Below are 11,548 nucleotides of genomic sequence, written 5' to 3'. Positions count from 1 at the left end.
GTCATGTTTTTAAATGAATATAATATTGAAACAGTACGCATTCATTTCAATAACTATTCAAAAGTGTGTGTGTGTGTGCGTTTGTGTGTGTGCATGTGTGTATGTGTGTGTGTGTCTACAAATGTAGCAATATTTAAATGTGAATTTTCCAGGTAATTTCAATATTATTTAATTGGATTTCTTACTACCAAGTATCTTTAGGATCTAACATAAGTTACCTTTCTATTTTCATGATTTTATTCCCATTCCCTCTTAAAAATTTATAAAACATTTGGCAGCATTTACAACACAATGTAATTAGACTTGATTTTTCTGATTCTACAAGTGATGTCTGAACAGAAGAAACTAAAGTGCCCAGATTTTAACTTGATATGGTGTTACATGTTTAAAATTATTCCATTATTTTAGGTCATCAACTCCAGCTCTATAAATTCAATATTTCAAATATTCCCTGAAAGTCAAAAAGTGCGTGTATATCTGCAAGTACATGTGTGCACACTGCTTTGAGAAGAAAAGAGAGAATGCAAGAGATAATGATCCTACTTCTCAGACATTTCTTTGGGTAGTCACTGCTTTTTTAAAACCATTGGATAACTTCTAAATTACAAAGAAATGGTTGGGATAGAAGGTTAGAAGGGTGTGAGTGTGCCTACATGATCTACCCACAGCAAACAAAACTATCTGGAAGGTATTTGCCAAAAAGTCATGTTGTTAAAATGGAAGAAAAGCATCAGCCTAAAATAAATGCTGATCATCAGCTGGACTCAACAATAACCAGGACATACTGAAGAGACTTTTGAAGCAAAGCAGGAATCAGTCTGGTCAGAAATAGAAAAGAAGCATGAACATTTCTAGCACAGAGATAGAAGCCTTGGAAAGGAAGAATCTCAGAGCTCTTTCCCTGCTGTCCTGTGTTCCCAGGACATCTGACAACTGCTCAAACTTGGTAGCACAGCCTCCCCAAGGATCACTGAGAGTAGCCTGGTCCCACTTAGCAAAATGATAAGACCCCAGTGCTTCATTGTGCAAAAGTAATGTTATAGTTTGCATGTTTCATTACTAATCTTGAATATATGGTTTACTGACTGTCAGTTAAATAGCCTGTCATTAATAAACTCATTAATCACTTTGGTCAGGAGTTTGCCTTAAAGCATTCATATTGAGTATTTTCTCCTTGGGATATGAGAAAATTTTTGACATTTTGCTTATCAATTAATATGGAAATATGGACAGTCATGTAATTTAATATAGATTGAGAAATGAGATATAAGAGTAGTTCAACTTAAGTAAAAGTAAGGTATGCAAATTAGCACTGATTAGCTGAAATCCCAAATCTTGATGGTAGGAACGAATAATTAGGGGAGGAGAGTGAATAAAAAATATCTCATGACAGACTATTGTGGGCTGCTTCAATCTTACCTGCTAAACAAGACATCTCTTTAGATCTGGCATATGAAAATCTAGTGGCCCACTAAAAAATGGAGCAAAAGATAAGGTTTTCCTCAATATCTACTGGATATATATTCTATGTCTCAGCAAAGACAGTGCACTAGATTGGACTGCCAGGGAAGTGGTGGAGTCACCATCCAATCACCAAAGACTGGATGTGGCACTTAGTTTTATGGTTTAATTGACAAGGCAGAGGTTGGTGAAAGGCTGGAGTCAGAGATCTTGGGCAGCTTTTTCCAACCTCAATGACTCTGGAAATCTGGGATATCAGGAAGAACATTTAGCATAAAATCCTAAGGCTGAAATTTTTCAAACTTTAATTCTGCGGTGGAATATAGATATTCACAAGACCACTGTACCCAACGCCTTTATATGAGAGCACAATACATGTTCAGAACCTGGTATCCTCTACAGGGCTGCTTTCTCAATGTCTTCACAGACATTCTTCTTCCTCCACCTTCCCTTAAAATAATTATTTGATCAGATCTACACTAATATCAGTTTTAGAGTTAATGCTTTAATGGCTTATTAATGCATGTAAAAAATACCAGTAAAAAGCATACAGCATATATAAAAATATTGATTTATTGATTTGACCATCATGTGGATTTATTCCTACTGACTATAAAGACAGCCTTAGCATTTGTCTGCCTTTAGTCATACCAATTATTTATGACTTCTATTTTGAGAATGCAGACTGTTTTAACATGGATTTTTTTATATGTTGTCTCCATCAATCCTTATGTCAAAGGCAAAGTGTGGGATCAGTAACTATATTACTGGTAATTATGACGGGGGGAAAAAATAAAACAGAATAGAAAACTTTCCTAAGCATCAAAGATATCTATTTAGAATCCAGACAGCAGCTTGTGTTTGTGCTTATCTGGGCAATTGCAATCATTCTGAGACTTACTATAGTTTCACTCATCTTCCTTTGAGCTTTTTGAGCTACTGGACAAAAATGCAGTTGTACAAAGATTATACTTGTTTACATGTGAAAACAGAATATTCCATGAAAAATATAGATCTATTTCCCTTCTGTGTATATAAGGATAATTATATGTCTATGTAGTGTGCCTTAAAGTGGGGTCATGATTTGATTAAGAACCTATTTTGAACTTTAAACTCCTGTTTCTAATGAATTAAACCATTAAATTAGTGAAATATTTCTTCATAATCATCTGGTATTTTGCCCATATTTAACTAGAAACAGGTACAGAATTTACTAATCTTCATTAAAAAGTATTCAGTTTTCCTTGTATGTGAAATAGTTATTTCTAAAATTTTATTACTGTGCTAACTGCTAAGATATCATTAGCTTGGTGTGGGTCACTGTAGTTTTTTTCTTGATCTGTCCTTTACATAGGCATTATCATATTAAAGTGTGGACACAATAAAACTCCATTGCTACTATTATTCCTGTTGTTACTTCTTATGCATGCATATCAATTCTCACAAATTTTATGGATCAGTTTATGAAATAAAATTAAAAAAACATATTGGGGTTTTCTTTTCTTTTCCCCATACTGGGGAACAGTTTTACTATTAACACTACATGAAAGAAAAGCTAATCTCTTTAAAAAACTCAGTTATCACCTCATATCTTTGTAAATGGAACTGTTTTGAAGGTGAACAAGTTAAACTACTGTTTTCTTATTCCTCTCTCTTTCTTTCTTTTTCCTCCCTACTTTTTATGAATAAAACTGGGACTTTTTTAGGAGAAATTCAATGTAAATTACATGTCTTTTATGCTGGAACATTATTTTATAGTTTATAATCCAGGACAGTACAGGTAAAGGGGCATACATTGACTGCACATTCACATATATATCTTGTATAAACTCTTCAGTGAATCAGCATTTTCAAAACCAACCAACTAATTGGTCAAGAGCATTTGGACAAGATTTTTAAATAATATTGTTTTAATTATTAAAAATTGTTATGAATATTTGTACATTTGAAAATTTACAATCATAGAAATTATTTTAAAAGTGCATGCATTATTATGTAAAACAGATTAAAACAGCAACTTGGAAAAATCTTTTTTCAAAAAATCAAGTCTTTCATGATAGCATAGAGATAAGCATTGTGAGAACACAGTAAAAATATTTAAAACTTTAACAAATAAGGTTAATATGTTCAAGAGCAAACTTGTGTCTTCCAATTCCCAAGTGGAGGGACATTTAAAATTCAGTCCTATCAACAATTACAAATCTGGTATTAGCACCCATGAGGGAAAAGATAGCATTTCAATACGCTCAATGTAATTAGACAAAATTGCCTTTTACTGCAATTCATAGGGAGAAATTGTTCCCTCAAATACAGACAACAGTTTGCCAGACTGCTTGGTATAACTATCATTGTTAATTTCTGGATATTAAGAGACATATGGACTGCGCTGCTGAGAGAAGTCAGATGAACTTATAGAAGGGGTCTGGGGCATATTTAAGGACATTAAAAGGGCAAGATATTGCAAGTAAATTCTGTAATAAACATTTATTTGGTTCAACTTCTATTCTTTGTTATCCCAAAATGCTTATTTTATCTTTATTAGGTAGTTAAATATGTAGAAACATATAAACTATAAATCACCTTGGGAACCATATACCAAAACTTGAGTCATTAAAAATAGACAATAGTCATTTTGCAGCTGAATTTTATGCATGAGCTTGACTGCAGACGCTGCATGCCATTCTGAAAATGGCATTTCATGAATGTGAGAAAGCATGCTTTGTTTTTCATAAAGAAATTGTATTTCTTGAACAAAAGATGGATATCTGATAAAAATAGAATTTAATATTAGTTGCTTACAAATATAATGTTCAAGTTTATTTAATTGAGTGATGGAATGCTTTCTATATCCCAATGTACAGGACAAGAGTCTTTCTCTTCTAAAAAATTCATCTTAAAAACCACTTTGTCCCTGCTCATCCAAAGATATCATGAAGGATGTATAATTACATGGGCAAATAGAGTACCAGATTAAAAAGAACTCATGAGGCTTAATTCAGATTCCCCTGAAATGAGCTGGAGTACAGCCCTATGATCTCAGCTGGAAAATATGCTTCCAAAGAAGACTAGAATAATTATGACTAAATGTTTATAATAGTTATTCCTAAAGGACTTTTGCTAAAGATCCCCCAAAACCTCTACCTCATAGACAGGATTTTCTATGTTTTTAAGATGTTTCATCATGCTAAGCATCAAGTTTTCTATATTAGGCAAAAATAAATATGTCACACTTTAACTCAAAGAAACTCAGTTCTAACCTAGAACCTTAATGGATGACTTAGAAACCAAGGATAAATAACTTTTTTTTATAAAAGCAGGAAAATATCATGCTATGAAAACTAAAAATCTAGTGATTTTTGGGGTTTTTTAAATGGACTGTAAATGTCCAAACTATTTTATCAATTTTCTTAACCTGCAGTATAGTTTAAGTCCAAATGCTAAACTTCAGGGATAAGGCTTTTCTTATGTTTTGTATCCAATCAATCACTTTTAAATGTGTATTACAAATAATGCCAGGAAAAAAAAAAAAAACACAACAAAACAACTCAACTACAAAACAAAGAAATAAAAAGCCCAAACAAAACCCACATCACCACGAAAATAAAGGTGTAGTAGCATTGAGAAAAAAAGGAAGGATTGTAAAATAAATTAAATTTGCTGTAGTATACTACTCAGAAAATAGATTTTTCAGTTAATAAGTTACACATCTAAAACCTTAATTCCAACTTTCCCTCAATAAGCAAATGTTAAAAATAATTACTGGAAAATGCTGTAAAGGAGTTGTGAAAGGGAACTTAGCTCAAATTCTCCTAAAATACTCTATCTGCTACAATTACCTTTGTATAAAAATGAGAGTAATTCTAAAAACTCTATAAAACTATATATTCTCTGTATTTTTCTATACTTTTGACTTTCTATACTTCTTGACACTGAAGAGTGGAAAAGGCACTTATGAAAAAATACACTGTTAAAACTATTACCACTTTATAATGAAAAATAAATTGGTAACTGATGCAATTCTTAAGGAACAGATGACCACTTAACATTCTATGTATTTTAGCCATGGATAGGAAAACCTGTTCTGTAATGACATATGATATTCCAAAATGCATATGTATAGGATCCTTTTTCCATAGAGACTTTAATTTGATGCAACTTCTTATCTGAAGATACATTGAAGTTGCAATTTTTGTATATTTGCCAATATTTTTTTTTATCTCCAACCAACCATCTTCTCCTGTCAAAAACTATCAAGATTAAGTTTTTACAGTGTTTGAATGTTTGTGTTATATGCCACAAAGTTCTGAAAATGGTCATACCCTTGATGTTTCACCAGAGTATTCTGTTTCCTGACTTCTTATTTTAATTTTGACTTCTGTTTCTACTTGTATTGTTTTCTCATCTTTTAAGTGGTGAATAATGTCATTCCTTATCAGGAGACATATAAAAATCTTTCTGATCTCTTTCTCTCCTCTTTCTGATCAATTGAATTGGATGAGTTTGTGAATATAAAAATAAGTGGTCATTACTTCTTATGAGTGAATAACAAGTGAATACCAACTAAATAATGAAGTACTCTCCATCCCCACTATATTTGTACCCAAAACAGAAGCTAGAAATGTGGCACAGCATAAAGAACTATGATGCAGTCATTATTCCCATTTTATAAGTATGGCTCAGAAGTATTTATGGGGTCTGAAAGAATATATATGCTAGTGTTACAAATAGTTATAGGGTATGTTCTATGACTCCGGGACTTGAAAAAGTAAAACAAACATTGCCCTGATGTTTTTCCATTCCTGCTGGCATTTTCCATGCAATTCCTAGACATGGTTCCATAGTTGCTGTGGGTCAGAGACCTTTATCAAAATCTAATATTGATGCATCTACTGATGGTATGTGTCTCAGCATGTTTACCAGTATGGAAATCAGTAATTATGTGACCACAGTCAGAGAGAGAACAGGCTCAGGGCACTTTTACTTTAATGGAGCAGGAATAACTCATGAAACCCTCTTCTTCTTCAGGCTTCTCCAGGCAGAATCTTAACACTCATTTCACTTTAAAAATGATGCTGTAGCACAGAGGAAATAGATGCAATATTTCATAGAATCATATGCAGCCAAAAGTTATCTTTAGCTCCACTATTTCTAATACAATTGATAATGCAATTTCCTTCCACAACACCAGATGCTTAGTAAGAATTATGTAGCAATTCATATTCTTTTCCACTGAAATAATTCAAATATAGTGGGATTTACCTCATCTACCTTTAAATTTTTATAATGCAGACATCTACATCTGAGCTTGTCAGCTAGAGGTTTTATTCCTTGAATAAAAAGGGGCACTCCTAGAACATGTTTTATCTCATCCTAGAATAGATACCTAAAAGCGTTAGAAGAACTTTATTTTGGTGGTAATATATATCTCCTTGAATTACATAGTGAATCTGGTTGATGAATCAAGATGAAGATATGTACATAGCTGAAACTGGGATGATCTTAGAAATAACTTAATTCTACATTAAAATATTCAGACAGAATCCTTACCCCACCTATATTATTTGAGTCTTTGCGTTTAATTGATCTCATTTTGTTTTCTCAAAAAATAAATAGGAAGCCCCAACATAGCTTACTGTCTTTAGCAGAGGCATGTTAGGACTAAACAGCAACTTTCTAAATATGTGGTCAATTTATATGCACTTCTTTTTATCCAGAATATTGAACCAGAAAAATAACTAATTGAAAATAAAGCTATCATTTATATTGCATGTGTCTTGAATATAAAAGATTCTTCTATAAATCAAGGTTTCAATGTACTTAATGTAATATTTTCTCCCTGTACTTTTCTTTATTGTGTCATACACATGTTAACTTGAAAAAGCTCCACTTTTTAATTCATAAGTGTTCTTTTAATCTATTCATCTAGCAATGTCTTCTCATACTTGGATGGCACAAATTTGTAAAAAATTTTCTGGAAGAAAGGACCAGATAGATGCTCATGTACACATGTAAATCATTGATATGTCTGCCAAAAATGAAATAAAAACAAAAAAAGGTCCATTACAATTTCCCTGTATTCTTACATCATTTTGACCTGATTTGCCTTTCTGCTAATACTCATCAGAATCCTCGGTTTTGTGTTAAATAGGATGGAAATTGCAGAGAAGAGAATTGGCATTTTAAGTGAGAGTCAGGCCCTCTATATCCATGTCATTGTGACGAATTTTTATAGGAATGTTATAGATACAGAACTAGTGATTAGCTCCATTGCTATGCGATCCTGCATCTCTGCGACAGAGAGCGATCATCAAATTCACATTATCTGGGAACTTGGGACTTAGTAGAAGCTGACCATGCCAGCTGGAAGAGGCTTAAAACATGTGTTATGCTATTAAGTGGTATTACAATGTACCAATAATGGATTACAAAAAAACCTCTTTTAGACCTCGTTACTCAAAGTATAGATGTACTGTGCACATTGCATAGCCATGGCAGTGTAGTTTGCTGAAAGAAAAATGATTAATTTGTTTTGCATAAAATTATGCAGAGGCAAAACTGGACGGAATCAATTTACTCAACCAAAATAAATGCATAAAAATTATAATAAGAACAGGACTGTTAAAAACACTACAATTTAAACATGAGTTTTTGGGGGGTTCATCTCATATTTTACTGAAAATGGATTTTCACTTTTGGCGTTGATGCATGTCCCATAAATCAATTTTTGCATTGTGGCTGCACTTAACACAATTTACTTAAGGACACCTTAGTGTGTAATAGGCAGATGAAAGAAAACATTATCAAAAACCATAACAAAGTCTTCCAACATAACTTAGGAAACAGGTATGAAAATTATTGAATCTAGGAATTTTGAGCTGTTCCATCTCCCAACTGTTTTAAACTAGTTTTTTTTGGCATTCTTGTTTCATATCACTATGGAAAACTAAATTTCCAAACAGAAAAATAATCTTCCTCTCAGGTTAACATCCATCCAATACTGTTATACTGGTAGAAATAATAAGATCCTTTGCAGTGTAGTTAAATAGCTTTATATATGTCATATTTATTCATCTGCCCACAGTTCTAATACACCTGTCATTTTAGTTTTCAGTTTTCATGGGTAGCCAATGGCAATAATGAAATTTTCTCCAGGAAAAGCAAGTTCCTCTGCTGTAATTTGTGTATATAAAGGAACTAGATGTGAGCAGTAAGTGAAAATTTTGTTGATAGTATGGAGTCATTCTAGATAATGTGGACATACAGCCAGACCATGCAGAACTGCATAAAGACCAAAAATAGTGTTTATGACATTGCAGCAGAATGGAGAATTAATTTTAATGTAGGCAAGTATAAAGTGGTTGGGAAAAAAGCAAATATATAGCATGGTCACCCTGAACTGGCTGTTATCCCCAAGGTAAAACTTTGCAGTAAAGAAAAACTGGAGGCTGTTCTGTAGTAGTCAAAAAATAAAAGCGAAGGTGTAAATTCTTGTTTTGAACACATCTTGAATATGACCATGAAGAAAGATGATCAAAGTCACAAAACAATTCTCACTTGAGGTATGAGCACTAAAGATTTTCTGATTGGAAAGAGATAAGTGAAGAGAATAAGAAAGAAATCTACAATCCGAAGTCTGATTAAAAGACAATACGCATAAGTCAACAGTTCATTCTAATATATTAAATAAGGAACATCAAATTAAACTAGTAGTGTCTAAGTGGAGAACTGAAGGCTGAATCTTTCCAGAAAACAAAACTCAATGCCAAAGACTTACTGTGAATGCTTGAAGTTTATATCCACACAAGGCTGGACAACAAGAAATGGAATCCAGATGGGATAGCTGGACTCAGGTAAATCAATTGCAGGCAACAAAGGTGAAAATAACTCAGAAAAGCAGTTAAGAAAATCATTCTGTTTGTGTGTCACATAGTCCGTTCTTTGTGTGTGTCCTTTCAAAATAAGATAGCAAAAGTCTTATTGTGAAATGCAAGTCTAAGACAATACAGATGCCCTCGTACTTATCTGCATTCACCTCTTGCATAAATTCATGGACGAAAAAATATTCTACTAATATGAAGTCACCACCTCTGAATCACTGAGTGTCTGAAGCATGATTTACAACACCCTGAGACAGAATGCTGTTCAATGCTGTTCTTCATCTTCTCTGTCCTGCTGATCTTTCCAGCACTTTTCACCCTCCTAGACAGAATTCCAGTCATTGTGGATCTTTCATCTGAAAGATCAATATAATTTTTTTAATGTTTGTATAAAATTACAGAGATGTGAGATAATGGAATAAAAAATGGAAGAATAGATCACATTTTATATAAGTATATAAATTCAAGAGTCTGGAAGATTTTTTCACCATTCTTGGAAGAGAAAATGTTATTGCAGCCAATGAGAAAATTTATAACCTCTGTGCTTTAAAGAGTTTGCATTTTGGATAGTCTTATGTAATGAGTTGTCATTGTGATAGTCTTGCACTTCCAAACAGTAAATGCAAATCTTCCTCAAAAAGTTTCTATTTAAAAATAGGAAGGATTCTAAAGACTTCTTTATTAGTCTCATTTTGTCCTCCAAAATTGCTTCAGGAGGTATAAATTTCAATTTATTATAGCCCTGAAATTTTGGAGACTAAAAATGCAGAGAACAGTTATAATTTTAAAATGGGAAAAATGATGTCACAGCTCACCTTTATGCTGTGGCAGTAATAATTTAAAATTGTGCACACACAAACCCATATATATTTTTTTTCTATAAAAGAGAAATGTAAATAAGAAATAAAGAAAGTAAATAGGATCTGTCAATAACAACTACATTTTTTTATAAAATCATAGAATGATTAAGGTTGAAAGGGACCTTAAAGATCATCTAGATCCAATCCCCTTGCCATGGGCAGGGAGCCTTCCACCAGACCAGGTTACTAAGTGGCCCATCCAGCTTGGTCTTGAACATTTCCAGAAATGGGGAGTCCACAACCTCTCTGGTTTCATGACCTTCACAGTGGAAATTTCCTTCCCAATATCTAATTTAAGCAAACCCTCCTTTAGGTTACAACTGTTCTTAATTGTCCTATCACTAACTGCCCCTGTAAAAAGTCACTGTCTAGCTCTCTTGTTTTCCCTTTAGGTACTGGAAGGCTGCTATAAGGTCTCCCCAAAATATTCTCCTTTCCAGTCTGATTTTTATTCATGATGAGTATCTGAGAAGTTTCTATTGGCAGATTTTCCAGTGTATCCTTCAGAAATATTTACTTTTTACTGATACCTGACTTTATGTAGTTGTATGAAAAAAAGTATTTATGCAACAATAATATACATGTGCACATTTTAATCAGTAAGACAGGTTCCTTCAGAGAGTAGGTCTAAGAGGCAACTGAAGTAAGTTTTAAATGGTCACTGCTGGCAATGAAGGATGTTCTGGTAACTATGTGGAAATGATGCTCAACATGTAGACAGACAAAATTAAGCAGACTTAAAAATATTTGGGGAAGTCCAGCCAAAAAAGACCTTTCTCTTAGTCCTTCTTTAAAATCAGAACCATATGAATCTTTGTGAGATAAACTATTAACTTTCTGTTCAGTTATGAATATACTTCTCTCCAAACATCAGCCTAAGAATAATTCCCTTTACTTTTAGTACTGTCTCTTTCTGTTGGAAACAATAGCTTCATGAAATAGCTTTCAAAAAATTATTATGTTTTGCCTAAAATCTGTTAGTATTCTCTTAAGCCCACTGTTTCCTTTGGGTTGCTGCTCCAGAATTTCACTTGTGTCATTATTCAATAATTTCTTTTAAATTGCAGTGTATTTGAGGTGATGCATATTTTGTGCTCACTGGGTACTAGAATGAAATGTTTTTTTCATTTTCATAATGTTTATTAACTGGTGTATTTCTAGACAGCAAATATATTAGATCTGTCTCTGTCTGTATTGTTAAATACCTCCATTCTAGGGCATTAACTTTTTACTTGTGGCCAGGAAGAACACAAACACGTATGTCCACAAACTTTAGAGCAAGAGCACTATAGAACATTAGGTTTGATGCTCTGTTGCTGTGATTCTAGAAAACTATGTAGTTTTGCTACA

The sequence above is a fragment of the Passer domesticus genome, chromosome 2 (assembly GCF_036417665.1).
Source record: "Passer domesticus isolate bPasDom1 chromosome 2, bPasDom1.hap1, whole genome shotgun sequence".
Classification (NCBI taxonomy): Eukaryota; Metazoa; Chordata; class Aves; order Passeriformes; family Passeridae; genus Passer; species Passer domesticus.
Note: the sequence above shows the minus strand (reverse complement) of the source record.